The sequence below is a fragment of the Pinus tabuliformis genome, chromosome 2_2, assembly GCF_031772625.1.
Source record: "Pinus tabuliformis cultivar Carrire ecotype Pingquan chromosome 2_2, CPIR1, whole genome shotgun sequence".
Lineage (NCBI taxonomy): Eukaryota > Viridiplantae > Streptophyta > Pinopsida > Pinales > Pinaceae > Pinus > Pinus tabuliformis.
Genome location: NC_142300.1, coordinates 734,235,908 through 734,257,941, shown reverse-complemented (window position 1 = coordinate 734,257,941; position 22,034 = coordinate 734,235,908).

The window sequence follows — 22,034 nt, the reverse complement described above, 5'->3', positions numbered from 1 at the left end:
GATTTCCTTCTCTCTTATATAATCTTTCTTGCTTTCTTTTTTGTTTTCTTTTTCAGTTTGCATGCTGTTCATTTTCTATTGTAACTCTTTTTTATTTTTATTTTTTTTTAATTTCATTTGCTCTTTCCCATTCCTTTAATTTGATTCTTGCATTTTTTAATTTTGTTTCCCAAATATACTGTGGTGATCCTATTACTCTTGTCTCCCATGCTTCCATGACTAATTCGCTAATTTCTCTGTTGCTGTCCCAAATTGAGCTGTATCTAAATGGGAGCAGAACATGGTTTTCCATTTTTCCCATGACTATTATCACCGGTTTACGGTCAGATGCTGTGGTATGTAAAATTTTTTATTTTATGGACTTGTGCACTATTGCTATGTTTTCTTGTATCAGAATTCTATCCAGCCCTTCTTTTATGTTATGTTTGCCCACTCTTTTATTGCTCCAAGTGTATTTCCTGTTGTTTGGCGGGATATCTATCAAATTGTGTTGTTCCATTATTTCTTCTAGAATATCCCTGGATGGGTCTGTGTGATATGTTCCTCCAAAATTTTCTTCTATGCTTCTTACCAAATTTAAATCTCCTCCTAGTATTATTTTCCCAGCTTGCACTTCTTTTAGTGCTTCTTTTAAGGTATCCCAGCATTGCTCTTTTTCCTTGTAGTGATTTGGGACGTATATATTTATGACATTGTACTTCTCTTTTGTACTGATTTGCATTAGATCCATTTGGATCCAGTGCTAATATTTTTTGTATCTTATTAATTCCCAAGTTCCTTTTTTCCATATTGTGCATATACCTCCTGACGCTCGTGTTGCCTGTATTGCTTCCCCTTCATAATTTCTGAATTTTCTTTTGACATTTTTAGTTTCTTGGTTGTTTGTTTTTGTCTCCTGAATCATAAGGATGTCTTGGTTTTCTTTTGCCAGAATGTCTCTTGTGGCATTTTCTTTGATGGACGATCCCATTCCTCTGCAATTCCAGGAGACCACTATCATTATTTTCTTGTTGGGTGGTGCATGGCTCATTTCCCTCTTTGCTGGATTTTTTCGTTGTTTCCTGTACTCCTTCCTAAAAAGGTTTCCATAGGTTGTTGTGTTCCTAATGCCATTTCCTTTGCTGTTGCTTCATCCTTGATTTCTTTGTTTGTCTTTCTTCCTGATTTTTTTTGGTATTCTACATTTGGGGGTACTTCCTTTGTCTTCTTTCTGGTTAGGATTCTATCTACTGAGTGGGTGGGGAGGGGTATGAGTGTTTGATACTAGAGGGGATGAGGGTGATTGGGGGTATGTTGTGGGGATCTGGATCTTGGTCTAGGGGATGGGGGGGCTGAAGGATCCAAAGGCTCAAAAGGGTTAGGGCTAGTAAGAAGGATATTAACTTTTGGTGAAGGAGGATTGAGATCAGAGGATGAGGAGGGCTGCGAGGAAGATAGATTTGGTTGTTTATGGATTGTCTTCTTTCTTTTAACCTATTCCCATTTGTTTTTCGGGTCTTCACTATTTTCATTTTCATTTTCTTCTTTTTTTTTGTACGTCTATTTGCAAAATAACCATATTCATGACATACCTTACATTTGAAGGGGATTTGTTCATAACTCAGCTGTTGTGTGTGCGTCTACTGGTCCACTTTGATTTTGATGGCTTCTAGTAGCCATTCCCTAAGATCCACTTCTACACAGATTCTGGCACATGCATGCATATTTTCCTTTGGCTTGCACCTGTCTATATATTTCCCAACTGCATTTCCTATGGCTTTGACTGAATCATTCCCCTAAGAGTGAAGGGGAAGGTGTGGCAGTCTGACCCAAATGGGGACGGCATTGGGAACATCCATTTCTAGGTCAAAATTAGGCATCCATCTATTTAGATACAAACCACTAGTATCCATAAAATAAGGTCCATTCCTAAATATCAAATCTCGATCCTACTTGGTTTCAAAGTGGAAGGTGAAGTAACCTCTTCCACAAAACCTGATTGAGATTTTCCCATCTATTGACGCAGTCCAATTCCTTTCTACCCATTTTTGCACAGTTTTGGGCGATGGCCATAACCCAGTGAACTACCCCACTAATCCATGCTCAGCTAGAGAAAGTGTTGCTCTACGAGGAAGGGCAAGAGGGAGTGAGATTTCAGGGATATCTTCCAATCTTTTAACAAACTTAGTGACTAATGGTCTATTTTTCGTCGGGCCCATTGCAGAAATGAGAGAGGCAAAAGCTTTTGTTGTTCCTTCATTTTCTTGTTGTTGATTTGAAAGAGGCTCTCCATCCTCTAATGCGTCCATGGTGCTCAGGCCCCAGCAACAGGAGACCACTCAGGGGCAGTTGCAAACTGCTACGTGCTTCTTGTTGCATTTGTTGGCTAGGGTTGCACAGTGCCTTCAGCAAGCATCCACTTTTTCTTAAGCACCATTGTTAGTCTTCATTAATCCCAATGAAAAAGAAACACTCGTGAAACTTCACCCATAATGAAGGTACATTCTACCTCCCTCTTATCTCTCATTTCCATAATTAGTTCCAACTCTAAGAGTTCAAAATTAATATCAATTCATCAATATATTATTGTATTGCATTAATAAATCAATACTAAATATACTAATTTACTAAATATACTAATTTATTGGTATATTATATTAATATTGATACCACTGAAATCAATTAATATTTTTTCATAATATATTAATACGTTAATCTTTTAATAATATACTACATTTATATAATAATATTATATTATGTTATATTACATACATTATTAATATATAATATTAATATGATAAACTTTCAATATATTATTAACTTATTAATACTATCTAAGATATCATTTTTAATATATCATATAAATACAAGATATTAATAACATAATTCATGTATATATTGATGGAATATATTACATTACTATTAATATATTAATTTTGTGGTATTTGTTAATTAATTATATTAATAAATAAATCTATTATAATATATATATTTTTAGTTATTTTAATATTTTATTGTATTGTTTAATTATAAATATTGATATATTAATATATAAATATTATTAAAAAAACAAATTACGTGTTTATTTTTAGTTTTTCGTTCGTAGATTTTTATTTTATTTTATAGTTAATATTTTTGTTTTTTTCATTTCTTTATATTCACACTTTATCTCCCCCCTTTTCTTTGTCTTAACCATTTGGTCCTAATAATTGGTCATATTTTGGACTCAAAACATTTACTATAAATGACTATTGATTCATTACGACATCAAAATTTTGACAAAGATGCAATAAAATTTAAACATCTTTAACTCCAATTGATAAGGGCATATAGACGATGAGGATATCATATATCTTCTTTAGGAATTCGTTTGACATCAATAAAATTAATTTTCATCAATGACAACACTATGTGAAACAGTTACCACTACTTATTTTTGTGTTAGGAAATGCATAAATAACAGTGAGAAGTGACTCATAGTAAGTATGCTTGATTACATATAAATTCTAATTATTTTGATGCAAGAACTTGTTTTTTTATAGGAAATATATTTATTTACATGAAATAATGGCTAAATTTTCCTGATATCTAGTAATTAAAATTTTATCTTCCATTGTAAGTTATTGTACTCATTTAAAATAAATTATTGTATTGGTTTAGATAAGTTATTTTAAATGAGTTATATTCATTTACAAGATAGATAGAAGTGTTCTTAGTACATTGGCTATTCAATAAATATTTTTATTTAAGTAAAATATAACCACCTAAATATAAAGATGTTGTTATCTCGATGTGACCGTATGATCAACAAATGGCAACAGGAAGGTTCAACCGCATGCCACATCCATTCCAGAGGTTAATGAGTATTAATGAGGGGAGAGAGTGAGTGTGTGGTAGGAGTGAGCCAACCCCACACCTCTATAGCAAGAATCTCTCATATAAACCTTTTCATTCAAAAATCAACTTCATGTCGAAGTGCATTGACGATAGGACGCAGTTGAAGAGTTTCTAGGTTATTATGGGTTTTCAGCTTCTTATGATTCTCTACTGTAGTAATTCCATGGCCCCATGCATGAGAGACATGCCTGTAATCGTTTCAAGGAGAAGGCGCCATCCGACCAAGGTAGACAAGGGAAAATGGAATGCCCATGAAAGGAAAATGGGAGGTCTTTCTTTTTTCTATGCAAACTATCACTATAATCTGTGTTGCTTCAACATTTAGAATGACAAGTTGGGTGGGTATGTAATATGTTAAGACTTAGGGTTATAATTTTGTATGGCATATTTTCTCTAGTGTGTCTCATGTCTGGGTTGTATCTGAATCTATCATAGCCATGAGAAGGCCATATTTTGTATCGGCATTTAGTCACTCTCCAAACAGACGCAGTTTTGTATGCTATGTAAATGTAAGGATATACTATAATAGTTTTATTTTACAAATAAAAAAATGTTGTTTAATGCGGTATTTCCTCCAAATAAATGTTACTAGATTAAGTAATTATAAAAAATACCATTCATACTTGAAAATATTTGATTCCCCACTTTCCCAAGAGTATTCACAATTATGCAGTTATGTAATTACTTAGATGTTAGAGTGGGTATATATATATGACCCATTTTCTGATATAGAAGCTTTTCTTGGAATTGCACTCCTGAAAACTTCATCTCAGCGTGTTTTGATACCAAAGAGATAAGGGATTCCATAGCATATACTATTTTTACTAAAGAAATGTTAACTTTTCTTCTCCAACTCTAGAATCTCACTCCGTGTAATTGAACCTGCTGACGATCTTGGCAAATTGTGGCTCTAACCATGAGTTCTATGCTCCCAAAGTCGCACCAACATTCTATATAATCCATCGAGCCAATTATTTGTGATTTGATAACTTTGCCTCCACAATTAATGCCACATTGATTCTTAGAGACCATAAACATGAAAATTTGAAGCCATAATGGAAATATTGTTATCCAAAGCAAAATTCATTACATTCAAGGTTCTCACACACACAATATGAATCTCGAAAGTTGAAATAAAGGCCTCACACATTCTCACTAATTTATTAACCATTGAGCCACCTAGCTATCTATCCTTTAACCTACCAGACTTGACGAACATCACCCAGATGGCGGCACGAACTCGTCACTTCATGTCATTTACAAGCTGCCATATTGTTCAAGGGAAATTTATGACGATTAATTATGCTTCAAAATAATACATGATTGAAAGAACTGATAAGACCTCACACCCTGTCTCAAATTTAATTCCAAAGAATGTATGAAACAATGATATTCTATTTATAGTTATTGATGCAGCAAAGCTACACCTTTACACAACTCGTGGACCTGTGGGTTATGCGTCCACGTTTGGATGAAATTTTCTGTTATGCAGCGAAACTGGAAATCGATGGCCGTGCTTCCTGAAAACTACAACACTAAGATCTCAGCCCACGCTGTTGCCTTACAAATATCCTCAAGCAGAATATATGTTTGAACATGAAACTTATTTCAATAAATGCACACAAATAATACATAAAAAAACACATCGATTTCATTAATATTTTGAGCTCGATTACAACTATATGGCCTCGATGGGCTAGATCACACACTCACCTTGGTATTACATTACATCGGCCTCCTCTTCTACACACTCACACTTACAGGTAAATAGAGTAACATAATACAGATTGGATCAAGTGCGACATGATCAATCCCTATCTTCGCTCACATCCCTCAAAATCTGTGTAAAATAACAAATTACAAACAAATTCAATCATATTTGGAGCAAACCGTGTCCTCATGCCACGCATTCTCCTTTGGAAGGTTCCAAAATTTGATTTTGACTTGGGTCATTAATGCTCTTGCATCAGACTCTTGAGGTACAGAAGTTTTTATGACCTCCTAGTCATATGCCCCCTTCATCCCTTAGCAATTCTACCCACCTCCTCTGTGGAATTTCTTTTATGATCTTTCTGTGAGCTGCAACAAAACCTCTACAGTAACAAGTCCTCCTTGCTACCCGATACCTAACCAATCTTCTCTCCATTGAGCTCAGTCTTTCAACATCTCTCTTGTTCTCTCTTGTTTGAAACCATTTGAACACTCCTTACTCTAGGCTGCTACAATCTTCTCACCTTCTTCTGTCGCTACCTGTATGATAATATAAGGACCACAATCTCACCAATATTCAACATATTTGCACCTCTACGCAGAATCTTTTTCTACTCTGATACCACTCTGATGCAGCAAAGCTGCATCTTTACACAATTCGCAAACTGTGGGTTATGGGTCCATGTTTGGACTAAATTTTCCGTTATGCAACGAAACTGGAAATGGATGGCCATGCTTCACGACATCTACCACAATAAGATCTCACCCCACACTGCTGCCTTACAAATATCCTCATGCAAAATATATGTTTAAACCTGAAACTTATTTCAATAAATGCACACAAATAATACATAAAAAAACACATTGATTTCATTAATATTTCAAGCTCGATTACAACTATATGGCCTCGATGGGTCAGACCACACACTCATCCTGGTATTACGTTGCATCGGCCTCCACTTCTACGCACTCACACTTACAGTTAAATAGAGTAACACAATACAGATCTGATCAAGTGAGATCCAATCAATCCCTATCTTCTCTCACATCCCTCAAAATCTGCGTAAAATAACAAATTACAAACAAATTCAATCAAATTTGAAGGAAATATCCTCGTCATGCCATGCATTCTCCTTTCGAAGGTTCCAAAATTTGATTTTGACTTGGGTTGTTGATGTTCCTACCTTAGACTCTCAAGGTACAAAAGTTTTTATGACCTCTTGGTCATATGCCCCATTCATCCCTTAGGAATTCTACACACCTCCTCTGTGGAATTTCCTTTATGACCTTTCTGTGAATTGCAATAAAATGTATACAATAACAAGTCCTCCCTGCTACCCGATACCTCACCAAGCTTCTCTCCTTTGAGCTTAGTCTTTCGGCATCTCTCTGGTTCTCTCTTCTTTGGAACCAATTGAGCACTCTTGGCTCTATGCTGCTGCAATCTTCTCACCTTCTTCTGCCGCTACCTATATGACAATATAAAGACCACAAACTCACCAATATTCAATATATTTCCATCTCTACACATAATCTTTTTCTTCTCTGATACCACTTTGATGCAGCAAAGCTACATCTTTACACAACTCGGGGACCTATGGGTTATGGGTCGACGTTTGGATGAAATTTTCCATTATGCAGCGAAACTGGAAATGGATGGCCACGTTTCACGATAGCTACAACACTCAGATCTCAACCCATGATGCTACCTTACAAAAATCCTCATGTAGAATATATGTTTAAACCTGAAACTTATTTCAATAAATGCACACAAATAATACATAAAAAATGCTCATCGATTTCATTAATATTTCAAGCTCGATTACAACTATATGACCTTGATGGTCTAGACCACACACTCGCCCTGGTATTACATTGCATCGGCCTCCTCTTCTACACAATCACACTTACAGTTAAATACAGTAACACAATACGGATCGGATCAAGTGAGCTCTGATCAATCCCTATCTTCGCTCACATCCCTCAAAATCTGCGTAAAATAACAAATTACAAACAAACTCAATCAGATTTAGAGGAAATCTCGTCCTCATGCCACGCATTTTCCTTTGGAAGGTTCCAAAATTCAATTTTGACTTGGGTTGTTGATGATCTTGCTTCAATTATATTCCTCGTGAGATTGATTTTTTAAATATGTCCCCTTCATCAACCTTCGTAACACCTTGTTCTAATATAACTCCTTGCTTGGTCAAAGATTCTACCACTGTATTGAAACTTATTTTGACATGGAAGAGTGCAATCAAATTAAATTTATCCATTAATAACTTAATTTGATGTAGAATAAGGTCTCAGATTTGTTCTATATTTTCTTATACTGTGTTTACATGTTGAATAACAATTATTGAGTCACCAAAAACCATGAATTAATGATTGACTTTAGAATAAGCCAAGTCTGTGCATTGCCACAGAAGCAAAAAATTTAACTTGTTCATTTTTAAAAACCCCTAAAACTCAAGAAAATTGAGTCTCCCTTTCTTTATCGAAAAAACCCCCAAAACTCAAAAAAATTGAGTCTCCTTTACTTTGGAAGCCCAAGATAACTGCTCCCACTCAAACAGGTTCAAAAAATTAAAAAATGAAAACTATTATATTTAATTATTGTATCCGTAAATTTATCATTATATTTCTTCTTTCTCAGCTTTAGTATGTACTGTCAGCTTTCTTTAATTATTAGAGAGTATGTCAATGTAACATAAAGACATACATTATTATTATATGTCTTTGTTGTAGAAATAAATTTATAAATTTAAAAATGAAAACTTTTGTATTTAATTATTGTATGCATAAATTTATTATTATATTTCTTCTTTCTGAGCTTTAGTATGTACTGTCAACTTTCTTAAATCATTAGAGAGTGTGTCAATGGAACATAAACATATGCATTATTATTATATTTCTTTGATGTAGAAATAAATTTGTACATTCCATGATTTAGTTGTGGCATTTTCAAGTTTGCTGTGCACAATCTCCAAGTTAGCCAGTGTTTAACGCAATGAACTGCTTTGATCAAAGTGGTGATAAGACAAAACGTGGTGCTGTGCAGAGTTTTTTGGATTTTTGTTAATTTGAAAATTTCTTTTTGTCAATTATCATGCAAGTTGATGACTCTCATTTGGTTAATATTTTTCCATTGGGTAGGCGGTGGGATACCCAACTCAGCCTCACATATAACCTCTGCCATGAATGTGTTTAGGTTCGTAATGCATGTTAAAAAATGCGCACTACTTCTTGCGTCGTATGTGTTTAATTTTGTTTATGGTTGGGGAGACTTAATTTTTATTATTTATTTTATATATATATATATATATATATTAAAAATGATATGAGTCATTATTTTATTATAAAATAAAAATATTATTTTGATCGAAAATATAATATGAAATTGTTATATTAATAAAAAACATTATTTTTAAAGTTAAATATTAAAATTTAAATAATTATTTTTTAATTTAAATAGAAATTTTGTATTATTTTTTTAGAATTATATATATTATTATTAAAAAGTTTATAAAATATCATTATTAAAACTTGTTATTTAATGAGTTGACTTTAAAAAGTATTAATATTAATTTTCTCATTGAGGTGTAATTTTCATACAATCGAATTGTTGTTGAATTTAAATAAGTATTAATATTAATATTAATATTTTAAGAGAATCGTAAGGTCTATGCATTTTATTCAGATAGTTATTGTATTTATAGGTGTTTTACAATTCAGTGGGAAAGAGATATTTTCATTTTAATTTATATTTAAGAATAGTAAAATAAAAATTTGTAATAATAAATAAAAATTAATTATTGTATTTATAGGTGTTTTACAATTTAGTGTGAAAGAGATATTGTTATTTAAATTTACGTTTAAGAACAATAAAATAAAAATTTGTAATAATAAATTAAAATTAACATATTATTTTCTAGGAGAAGGATGATGTATTTTTTTACATGTAAAAATAGTATCTATAATATTATGATATCTAATTTATATTTTGTTGAGTTGATATATAATATTTAAAACAAAAATATATTAATATTAGTGTGAATTGTAAATAAAATATTTAGATGTCCACAATAAATAACATAATTTTATATCAACTATATATAAAGAAAATATTGTAAATCAAGTTTAGAACATATTAATAATATAGAGAGACAGAGAGATTTTCTACTTCCTAATAAAAATGGATGCATTAACATTTTAATATGGAAAATGTGAATCATAAATAAATATTAGATGGCAAGTTTTGGAGAACCCCGATGACCTCATATGGCAGAAGAAAAGAAAGATGAGGGGGCATGAGATCCTATCAAAATATTGCTCCAGGGATCCCTTGTGTGATAGAGGAATGCGATGATGGATAAATTTGTCCAAATCCTTAGATGACTACACAAAGTCGATGCATATTCATCCATCAACCACTATGGAGGTGCCCCTCCTTTTAAGGTACAAGTTAACTTTGACATTCCCATATTTGAGGGCCAGATAGATGTAGACGTTGTAGATAAACAGTTTAATTTGTTGGAAGGATATTTTTCAATTCATGACTTTTCTAATTGGGAAAAGATTATCTTTTCAATTCTCAAAGCTCCCCACACGTCAAGGACTGGTGGGAAACCTACTGTGAACAAAAGGACAAGAGGGAATCCTCATTGTTTTCAGCCTCACCCACTTGGGATTCTTTCTGAGATGCCATCAAGGGATAATATTTCCCTGTCGGGAGATATGAAGATAAATACATAAAGTGGACCACGCTATGGCAGGGAAGGGACCAAGATGTGACAGAGTTCCCACATGTTTTCCATACCCTCCACACAAAATTAGGTATCAAGGATTCTGAGCAACATTTGGTACCCAAGTATTGTGGCTTCCTGAACAAGTAAATCCAAGAGAAGATGGAGTTCTTAGACATCTCCTTGTTTGGCATGACATATCGATACACTATCGATATTGAGTAGAAATTTAAATAGAAGAAGGAAGACTTTGGATCTGTGAATCTGAAGCAAGGAAAAGGCACCCCCAAACCATAGAGAAAAGGATAAATCCAAGGCAGGGTGACTCAGGAAAACTCTTCAAAGCTGCAAGAAAAGAAAAACACCATGAAGAGAAAGAAGGACAGGGGAAAATGCTGTGAGTTCCATAAGATCTCCACTCACAACACAAGTGAGTGTTGGGCCAAGCAATCACTCGTAGTTGAGATGAATGCTTCTGAATCAAACACATGTTCTCACTCAGAGTTAGAACCCGACAAGGGGAAGGACAAAGGGAAGAAGATCATTGACGCGGAGCCTAGTGTCAGCATGTCCACCACCAAGATCCAAAAGAATGAGCCCAAAGACCCAGAGGAGGGGGAACGCCTCTTCCACCCATAGATGTGGGTGAAGAGTTCTCCGTTGTAGTTCATTGTCGAAAATGAGAGCCAAAAGAACCTCATTTCAGCAAATTTCATGAAGCGGATAAGCCTACTAATGACATCACATCCGTAGTCGTATACCATCGGGTGGCTTCATCAACGAAAATATCTTTTTGTCTTCCAGCAATGTCGCCTTCCCTATAGGATCAAGCCCTTCAAAGTTGAGGTACTGTGTGATGTTGCTCCTCTTGAAGTTTGTGATGTATTATTGGGACAATCATAATTATGGAAGAAACATGTTGTATATGAGTCTAGACCTTGCTCTGTCATTATTACCTTGGGTAATAAGTTGTACAAGATACGAGAGGTAGCCCCACCTTTCTCCAACTCTTTGATTATTGCAAAGCAATGCAGTAAGATCATTTCCCAGACTAGGAAAATTGTTTTCTTGATGATTCTCCCTTAGGGAAAGAAGATGTTTATGGCAACGACTTTGAGATAGGGCTCCGCATAGAAACAATATATGTACAAGGTCATGGAGGAGTACAGGGACATTTCGCCTCACCTACAGGGGTATCTCTACATTGTTAGGTCAAGCACTCCATCGATCTGACCCAAGACATGCCTTTACCTAATGGATTTATCTTTCAACTGACTATTTTGGAGAATGATCAGATCAAGAGGAAGATTCATGAGTTTTTGTAGAAATAGGACATAGCACCAATCTCATCACCATGTGGGATCCCTATTGTATTGGTACAAAATAAGTGTTGACACCTAATCCTCAGCGGTTGGGTGAACCTGGAATGTGAACAGTCATCAAGAAGATGAACTGATCAGTCACATTCATGTATATAAACAATAGCTACCTAATGAAATAAACGAATCAGTTTTTCTGCCCAGTTTGGAGTTACTCCTGTTCTGACATGGTATCAGAGCCAGGTTCTTAAAATAGTCGTAACTCCCTTCATTTCTGCTGTTGTCCTCTGTCCTTCTGCCATTGCCTCTGTCCTAAAATGCTCTGCCTCCATTGCATTGCATTCTCCTGAGCGCTGCCTCTGTCCTGACATAGCGCTGCCACTGCCTCTGGCAGGCACCAACGCATACCATGTCCTGTAACGGTAAGAGGGCCGTGAGCTTCGGTTTCCTTGCACTGTTGTGACAAACATTTTTTTTCTCTCGCCACTCTGAATGAGGATTCCCCCAGTGCTCGTACAAAGCCGAAGAAAGCAAAGGTTGTGAACTGGCCTGTGTATATTCCGTTCTCGTCCAGGCGATGGTATGTAAACTGTGGAAACGACAATCTTTCCATATTTTTTTTCATTTCCAAATAATCATTCAGAGTCCATTGGTACTTGGATTAATTCAGCCCAAACCAATCTGCCTGATACTCGTCCACCCTTGAATGTACACGCTGGATTTTAGCAACGACATTCGAAATCGAACCCAAAACAGAGCCGACCAATGTCTCCGGTGAGCTAGTCGGGGCAGGAGAGGCTTGGGCCTCTACGTCCACAGCATTCTTGGGCTTAGGACTGGCAGTTGCGGGTATAGGAGTAACGGGAGGGAGCTTAATAAAAACCGTATATCTGCCCGCTTTCCCAATCAAAGGAGGGGGGTGTCCATTTTTCCGGTTCGGCTCCGCCATTGTAGTCGCAACCCACTTCCAGACCACCCTAAACCGTGGACTGTATAAACCGTGGACTGAGTTATATTGTGCATAAACCGTGGAGTAAGTTGTAATCTTGTCCTTTTACATCAGTTTGGACTTGGCGGTCATCGTTTCCGGCAGTGTGTGGAAAGATTCAGTCCTATAACTAAGAGCTGCAGTCGATAAGTGCGACATCGATTTTGTTGTGTCATTGTAATAAGTATAATGTGAAACGCATTTGTGATCTCGACTTGAGCATCAATTTCCAGGTTTAATAAATTCCTGTGGTGCCCTGGCTAACGGATGTGAAACGCATTTGTGATCTCGACTTGAGCATCAATTTCTAGGTTTAATAAATTCCTGTGGTGCGGTTCCTCCCGAGTGGTTTACCCATTTCTAAAAATTGGTTGTCTGAGCATTGATATCAAGCTCCTACATATTTTGTTAATCTGTCCTGCAGTACATTTAAAGGGTTGAAGTAATATGTAATATTTTGTAATGGGCATTTATTACATTTAAAAGGTTGAAGTGATATGTAATAGTTAATATTTGAAATACTGGATGCTTTTATATCAAACATTGGAGGGATTTGAAGAAATAAATTTGGAGAAAATATGTTGCATAAAGTTGTAGCTTGAAGTATTGAGGTACATATTGGAAGAGATTTGAAATTTTTGAGAATGCCCTTTTGAGTACAATTTCACTGTATATCAGCAGAAGTATTTTTTTTACAGAATGCATTCAATCATCTCTATGGTAGGAATAGTTCTCACTGGCAAGGAGAACTATCCTGAATGGTCCCGGATGATAAAACACACCCTCATCTTCAATGAGTTGTGGAAAGGAGTGTGTGTCGGAGAAGAAGACAAAGACCCAGTGCAGCCTACATCAGATAAAGAGCTTGTCATTTGGGAAAACAAGAACAGCAAAGCCTATGCATTGATCGCAGCATCTGTAAATGAAGAAGTAAGTCGTCATATTTCATCTTATTCAACTGCCTTTGAAGCTTTACAAAAGCTGAAAGAACTCTATGACTCACATTCTGCACTTGAAGTTGTTCAGCTCATGATTAAACTCTTCACTCTTGAACTGAAAAATAATGATCCTCTTGCTCTTGCATCTGAAGTAAAATCCATAATACATGATATCAAATCCACTAAGGTTGAGCTGGATATCCCTCTTTTTGCTTTTCTCAAGGCACTCTATCCTACTTACTCCAATTATCTTGAGTCTTTACAAGCAAATGGAAATCTTAAAGATATAACCTTTGACTCTCTTGTGAAAAAGTTTGTTGAAAGAGAGAAATCCTTTGGAAAGAAGACAGTGCCTGAATCTTCTGAAGAGACTGTGTGCCTTGCTCATAAAGAAAAGCATCCTGCTCAAGACTCTACAAGAGGAAGAGGTGGACGAAGAGGAAGAGGAAGAGGAAGATATTTCAGAGGCAGGGGGGCAGACATTCTCAAGGAGAAAAGGCAGATCTGCATTGCATTCGCTGCAAACGAAATGGATCACATGATGCTTCTACATGCAAGCTACCATGGGACAAAATTGAGCAGAAAAGAAACCATCAGAAAGGTAAAACTGATGATACAGACAAAGGTAAAGCACCTGAATCCGCTCACTATATTGAGGCACAATGTAACATTGGAGTAAATGAAGATTTGTTTAATGCTTCACTTGCTTCTTCGAAAAATGATTGGTTGCTTGATTCAGGAGCAACCTGTCATATGACTCATAGGAAAGATTTTTTTGAAGATTTCACTGACAATGTTGATGGAGCAGTATACTTTGCAGATCAGTGAAAAATCAAGCCATCAGGGCTTGGCACAATCAGGCTTAAACTACCTGGTCTTCTAGACTTTCTTCTGGATCATGTTCTATATCTCCCACAGCTCAAGAGAAACTTGCTGTCCTTGGTCCACATCCGCCAGCAAGGTCACTCCATTCATATGTTTGATGGCAAGCTTGAGGTAAGAAAAGCTTCTGACCACTCACTTGTCATGAGGGGAATAGAAGAAGAAAGGCTTCTCAAACTGCAAGGAACCTCTGCTCATGCACAATATTTCTCATATATTTCTCATCATGAAGAAGGTACACTTCCATCAAGTTTATTATGGCATGCTAGGTTTGGACATTTAAACTATGACAGTCTCCGCTTATTGAAGAAAAATGGTGTTGCTGGTTTGCCTACAATTCCTAGAAAACATAAGCAATGTGATGCTTGCATTCTAGGAAAGCATAGCGAACAGTCTTTTCATGATTCACATTCAAGAGCACATAGGAAGCTTGAACTCATTCATTCAGATTTATGTGGTCCAATGCCTGTTCCTTCTACAAATGGAAATAAATATATCATGACAATTATTGATGATTACACCAGAATGTGTTGGGTTTATTTATTGAAGAACAAATCTGATGCTTTTCAAACATTCAAGAATTTTCATAAATGGATTGAAAATGATGCACAATCTCATATTGGGTCTATTCGCACTGATAATGGAAAAGAATATACATCAAATGAATTTGACAACTATCTTCGCCAACATGGGATCAAACATCAAACAACTGTACCTTATAATCCCCAACAGAATGGTGTAGCAGAAAGAATGAATAGAACAATTTTGAATATGGTACGATCCATGCTTTTCTTCAAAAATGTAAAGATAATGTTTTGGGCTGATGCTGTTCTATGTGTTGCATATATAAAGAATAGATGTCCATCTAATGCTATACGAAACAAGACTCCTTATGAATTGTGGTATGGACATGTTCCTTCGGTAAAACATCTCAGGATCTTTGGTTCCACCTGTTATGCTTTGATACCAAAGGTACATAGAAACAAACTTGGTGCTAGAAGTCGTAAGTGTATCTTCCTCGGGTATTCAAACACATCTAAAGCATACCGCCTCTATGATGAAGTAAATAAAAAGTTTGTTTTATCTAGAGATGTCATTTTTCTCGAATCATCCAAATCTGACAATGTTGTTGAGCGGCAACTTGATCGATTGGATAGATTCGCAAAAACAAAATCATTTCAAGAATTTGATAATCAGATTCCACATCTTGAAGGGGGGATTCCTATACTAGAATAACATGTGGAATCTTCTTCTGAAGAACAATCTCCCCTGCATGAAACTCCAACAACGGATGATGCTTTAAGTGATGTAATTGATAGAATTGGGAGACTCAATATTGATTCAGTCCCAACTCAATCAACAGAGCAGCCTGGACCATCTCAAAAAGGTCCCCCAAAGTGGCTGACAAAGACACTTGAAAGTGTTCATCCTGATGAAATTGGAAAAACAGGAACCAGAAATACAAACCGACAAGATGGAGGTGATGTAGATAACTCTAATTCACCTGTTGATATCGATGTTACTTATGATTGTGAATTGAACTTGTCTACAGATTTTGAACCAACTTCCTTCAAAGAAGCTGCTTCTCATGATGAATGGAAAGAAGCGATGCAAAAGGAGTATGATGCCCTCATAAAGAATGGCACTTGGAAGCTGGTTGATCCTCCATTTGGAACCAAACCAATTGGCTGCAAGTGGGTCTACAAGAACAAATACAAAGCTGATGGCTCACTTGACAAGCACAAAGCTAGGCTTGTGGCAAAAGGTTTTGGACAGAAGGAAGGGGTCGATTATGAGGAAACTTTTTCCCCCACAGCAAAATGGGCCACCATCCGGACACTCTTTGCACTAGCTACTCAGAACGGTTGGAAAGTCCATCAAATGGATGTAAAAACTGCATTCTTGAATGGAGATCTAAAAGAGAATGTTTTTATGTCCCAGCCTGAAGGATTTGCTGTGAAAGGACATGAACATAAAGTATGCAAAGTTGTGAAGTCCTTGTATGGCCTCAAACAAGCACCACGAGCCTGGTATGAAAAACTAACTGAGCATCTTCTGAAACTCAACTTCAATCATTTTGATCTTGATGATGCAACTTTATTTGTCAAGAAAGTTGGCAAAACAGTTGTATATCTTGTGGTATATGTAGATGATGTTTTAATGATAGGAAACAATGAAAGCTATATTGCATCCATAAAGAGAGAATTAGGAAAAATTTTTGAAATGACTGATTTGGGCTATGTTCATTACTATCTTGGCATTGAAGTAACCCAACATCCAAAATCCATATTTCTTTCTCAAAAGAAATACATTGGAGATTTGTTAAACAGATTTGGCATGACAGAGTGCAATCATCTTTCTACTCCAATGGAACAAAACTTGAAGCTCACATCTATTGAAGGAAAGGAATTTGAGGATGCAACAAAGTATAGACAGCTTGTAGGAAGTCTCATCTACCTCACTACTACGAGACCAGACATTTCATTTGCTGTTGGAATCCTCTCCAGGTTTATGCAAAAGCCTTGTGAGGGACATTGGTCTGCTGCAAAAGAGTTCTAAGGTACTTGAAGGGAACTCAAGGCCTTGGAATCAAGTATACACAGGTGGACGACTTCAGCTTGATTGGATACTTCGATGGAGACAAAGAATCTGGGGTATCTACTTCAGGATATGCTATGAGTCTTGGATCAGGAGTTGTCTCCTGGAGATCACGCAAACAATCAGTTCCAGCAGATTCCACAACAGAAGCAGAATACATGGTAGCAGCTGAAGCAACGAAAGAAATTGTGTGGCTCAGGAAAATTCTTGAGGATTTGCAGGTAAAACAAGTACAATCAACTCCACTCATGATTGACAACACCTCTGCAATAAAGTTGGCCAAGAACCCAAAGTTCCATGATCGTACTAAGCACATCAATACTAAATATCATCTGATCCGACATCATGTTGAGGCCAAAACAATCCATCTCCGTCATTTTTCCACAAATGAGCAAATTGCAAACATCCTCACCAAAGCGCTTGGAAGAGAAAAGCTTGAAAGATTCAGAACGATGCTTGGACTCACCAACATCCCTTCAGATTAAGGGGGGGAATGTTGACACCTAATCCTCAGTGGTTGGGTGAACCTGGAATGTGAACAGTCATCAAGAAGATGAACTGATCAGTCACATTCATGTATATAAATAATAGCTACCTAATGAAATAAACGAATCAGTTTTTCTGCCCAATTTGGAGTTACTCCTGGTCTGACAATAAGGATGGGACCTGGAGACTCTGTATTGACTATCAGGTGCTGAACAAGATCACTATCTGGAATAGGTACTTAATCCCATGGCTTGATGACCTTCTAGACTAGCTAAAGTGGGCCAAATATTTCAGCAGTATTGACTTGAATTTTGGGTATCACTAGGTGTATATAAAACCCTCCGATGTGTCGAATATTTCCTTCACATCTAAGGAGGGCCTTTTCAAATGGTTGGTCATGCCTTTCGAGTTGAAAAATTCCCCCGTAAACTTCATGAGATTACTGGATGACATCTTTCAACCCATCAAAAATGTAGTCATGGTGGTGTATTTATATTATATCTTAATCTTCAACCAAAGTTGGGAAGAGCACCTCCACCATATTTGATAGGTCCTTTAAACCCTGCAACAACACAAGTTGTGTTCCAATTTCGAGAAATGCACTTTTGGCATGACCCGGGTTCAATATATGGGGTGCACCATTGATTAGAAGGGTGTGCATGTGGATTGAGCCAAAATACAAGTCATTCAGGATTAGCAAGCCCCAACCACTCTAACAGAGCTCCACATGTTTTTGGGTCTTACCAATTTCTACCGCAGGTTCATCATAGGGTTCTCTCATATCACTTGGCCTTTAAGTCAATTCACCAAGGGTGGAGTGAAAGAAAAGGTTTTGGTCTGAAACCCAACAGAAGGTGTTTGTCGAGTTGAAGCATTGCCTCTGCTCTGCACCAGTGCTCACATTACCAAAACTGTAGTAACTATTTGAGATTGAGATGAATACCTCCACTTATGCTATTAGTGCAGTTCTTACTCAGTAGGGGCATCCAGTGGCTTACCATGGTGAGGCACTTTCAGACACAGTCTGAAAGTATCCCACTTACGACAAAGAAATGTATTCCATTATGAAGGTCTAACATTAATGGAAGCATTGAATTTTGGGGAAGGAAAGGATCATCTACACAAACCAGTGACCCCTATAGTTTAGACAGACACAAGGGAAGTTGCAGAATTATCACCACCAGAAATGGTCCACATACCTATAACAATTCTATTTGAACATTAAGTACAAGAAGGGAAGAACCAGTAGTGTTGCAGATTGCCTCAATCGACCACTATTCATGGCGGTTATCATTGTTCTCATCTCCTGTGAACACGAGACTTTGGGGTCACCGTATCTTTACAAGTGCGATCTAAAATTCCGTAGCACATACCAGAAACTCCTAGAAGGTAAGAAAGTTCCAAATTTTCACCTCTAAGATGAATTGTTATGCCACCTAGGACACACATGTGACCATTCAAGTGAGCATGCCAAGAACATTTGGGAGGCACACTACAGTGGTGTTGCTAGCCATTTCGAGGTAGAGAAAATCATGGTAGTACTGTATAATTATTTTTATTGGCTGAACCTTATTTAGGATTTTTGGAGGTACATTAAATCCTACATTTCTTGTGCCATTTCCAAACCAACCATCAAGAAGCAATGCCTATATACTCCTCTTCCTACTCCTAATCAACCTTGGGAATCCATATCAATGGATTACATGTCGGGCCTTCCTTCTTCTAAGAACAACAACGACTGCATTTTCATGGTCATCGAAAAATTCTCTAAGATGACCATTATGGTGCCCTGCAAGAAGGGTATTTTTGGGCACAACTCAACTTGGCCTCGATTGTGGTGAAGACTCCGCATTTTGTGGAGCAAAGCACAGAATGAAGAATGTAGCGGAGTGTGATGTGGAGCCCGTAGTGGAGAAGTTTTGGATATACCGCGTGGTATAAGGGCATTGGGATAGGACGAAGCCCCTTCCTTTTCTAATTTTTTAAAATATAAATGGTTTTCGGACCATAGTATCTTGTATTATGGGAATCCATGGTATATGGAACATGGTATTTTGATGACATATCCCTTGAAGAAATAGTATATATAGGGATCAATAATAAAGGAGAGAATCATATTTATGGTCCAGATCTATGTTTATGGTCGAATTATTGTGATCTCTAGTTTGTGGCAAAGGAAAGACTCTGCAACTAAGTGCATAGAGGCCTGATTCTACAGCTGAGTGCGCAGATGACCTGCAGCTTAGTTCACAAGTCAAGAACTATTTGTTGTACAAGATTTATTATTATAAGCAATAGTTCTTATGGATGTAGTTCGACATTGGTATGAACCACTGTAAAATATGTGTCTTCATGTGTATATCTTCTTATTATCTATTGTAGTGTAGAATTTTATTATAGATGCATTTTATTACAGTGCAATGATGATTATGGGTTTATATGATATGTTTATGTCATTAAATGAATGCGGTGAAGTATTCTATGTATGTTAAAGATAAAAATAACATAGTAATACCACATCGCATCATGCCTCAAGGCTTGAGAAAGCTATTTTTGTATCCTCCCATAGTCATTTCGGGTGAGACTATGGTCTACTTGGAAGTCGTTGCCGAAAGGGCCAGTGATTAAGGGTTTTGTTGGCGTGTAGTATAGATCGAACCTAGGTCAGCACAACATAAGCCAACAAATGGTTTTGTTTTTGGACATGACAAACATATTAAGAAGAAGAGATTTTAGGTATGAGACCTTATTCTCCTGTATGAAAATAAGTTTATGCAATTTCGAGGAAAATTCAAGATGCATTGGTTGGGCCCATATATTATCAAGCATATTACTGATGGAGGCACAATTCAATTAGTGAAGTTAAATGGATAATTGATTTAGGGAAGAGTAAAATGGCAGCAGGTTGAAGCTGTACAGGGACAACCCTGTCGCTAAAACCTCGTATAAGAAAGAAAGGAGAAGAATATTACTGCCACCTACAGTTGAAAGTGGGCACTGGATGATAAGTTATGCTACAGAAAGAGCTTCGATGCAAGAAGTTACTTCAATAAAGTCTGAGTTATGTCGGAGTTCGTAGGAACCGTGACATAAGAAGGGATGTTCACTACAATATGGATGTGTTGAAGTTCACTGGAAAATAGAAATATGACCATTAAAAGGGAAAATACGTGGAAAGTTGCATTTATGAGGAAAGATTTCCAAGATCTAAGGATAGATATGCAATTAATGAACACAATTTGAACACAATAAGGCATAAATCTGATCTATGGATGGGGTTCGAATTTTGGACTTGTTATAGAAAGTCACCTCCCACCCAGATCTAACACTTTGCTAAATAAATAATTTGAGTACTGAAAGTACAAAGAAATTGCACAGAATTTCTACCTGAACACCATGTTAACTGAAGAATTTGTGCATATATTCAATGAGAGAGGCTTAGAAGGAGCCATAGAAACAATTTCCATAGCAACCACTAGTATGCTCGCAACATCAGCTGAGACGACCGTAGTAGCATCACCTACAGTAGCAGCATCAACACAAAAAACAATGGATATCACTGAGGAAGAAACTAGCCAATGAAGAAAGAACCAAGAAGAAATAGGATAAGAAATGTGTCATGCCTCAACAAAAACTTGAGCAAATCAAAGACAATGAATAAGAAGTGGAGGAGGTGCAGATGGAAACATGCGGCGAAGCATTTTCATTGCCTCTACCACCATACGTCCTGCCAAGGAAACCAAATGAAAAAGCTATAAAATAATCAAAGGATGTGAAGTATGGCACCTTTACACCCTTTTTACCCAAAGAAGTACCATTTTCAAGATAATTTTTAGCAAAAAATTTGTAGCTGAAGTTCACAGATTATGAATTTAATGACAGGAAGAAGTAACCTTAGTTCGCACTAGAGCAGTATTTGAAGCATGTGCACTACAGAGACAGTGAAGTGACAAATCTAGAACCACAACAGTGAGAAAATGGGTTGGCACAGTCAAGAATACTAAATATGTTAAATATTCTGCACTTAAGTCTTATCAGGCCTTAACATAGAGGACTTAGCCTTGGTAAGATGAGGCCCTCCAACTATGGCAGGAAGTAAATGAGAAGCTTCAACAACTTCGACAAAAGGAGACATCATTGGTACATAAGCTTGCAAAACATGTGACAGAGGCACTGTTGGAGGAAGTGCGTAGTGAGGAAAAGTAGGTAATAGAGACTCTATAGTAGTTCAATAATGCATACAACAACATCACAACAAAAATTAGAGGCAAAGCATCTTAGTGACTCGGGAAAAGTCACATGTGAGTGTTGGGGGCCTGTTGGGCACATCCCAACTTGGCGTATTTTTTGGTGAAGACTCCACATTTTTTGGAGCGGAGCGTGTAGTGAATAATGTAGTGGAGTGCAAAGTAGACTACGTAATGGAGTAGTTTTGGATATACCGCACGGTATAAGGTCTTCGAAATAGGGCGAAGCCCCTTCCTTTTGTAAT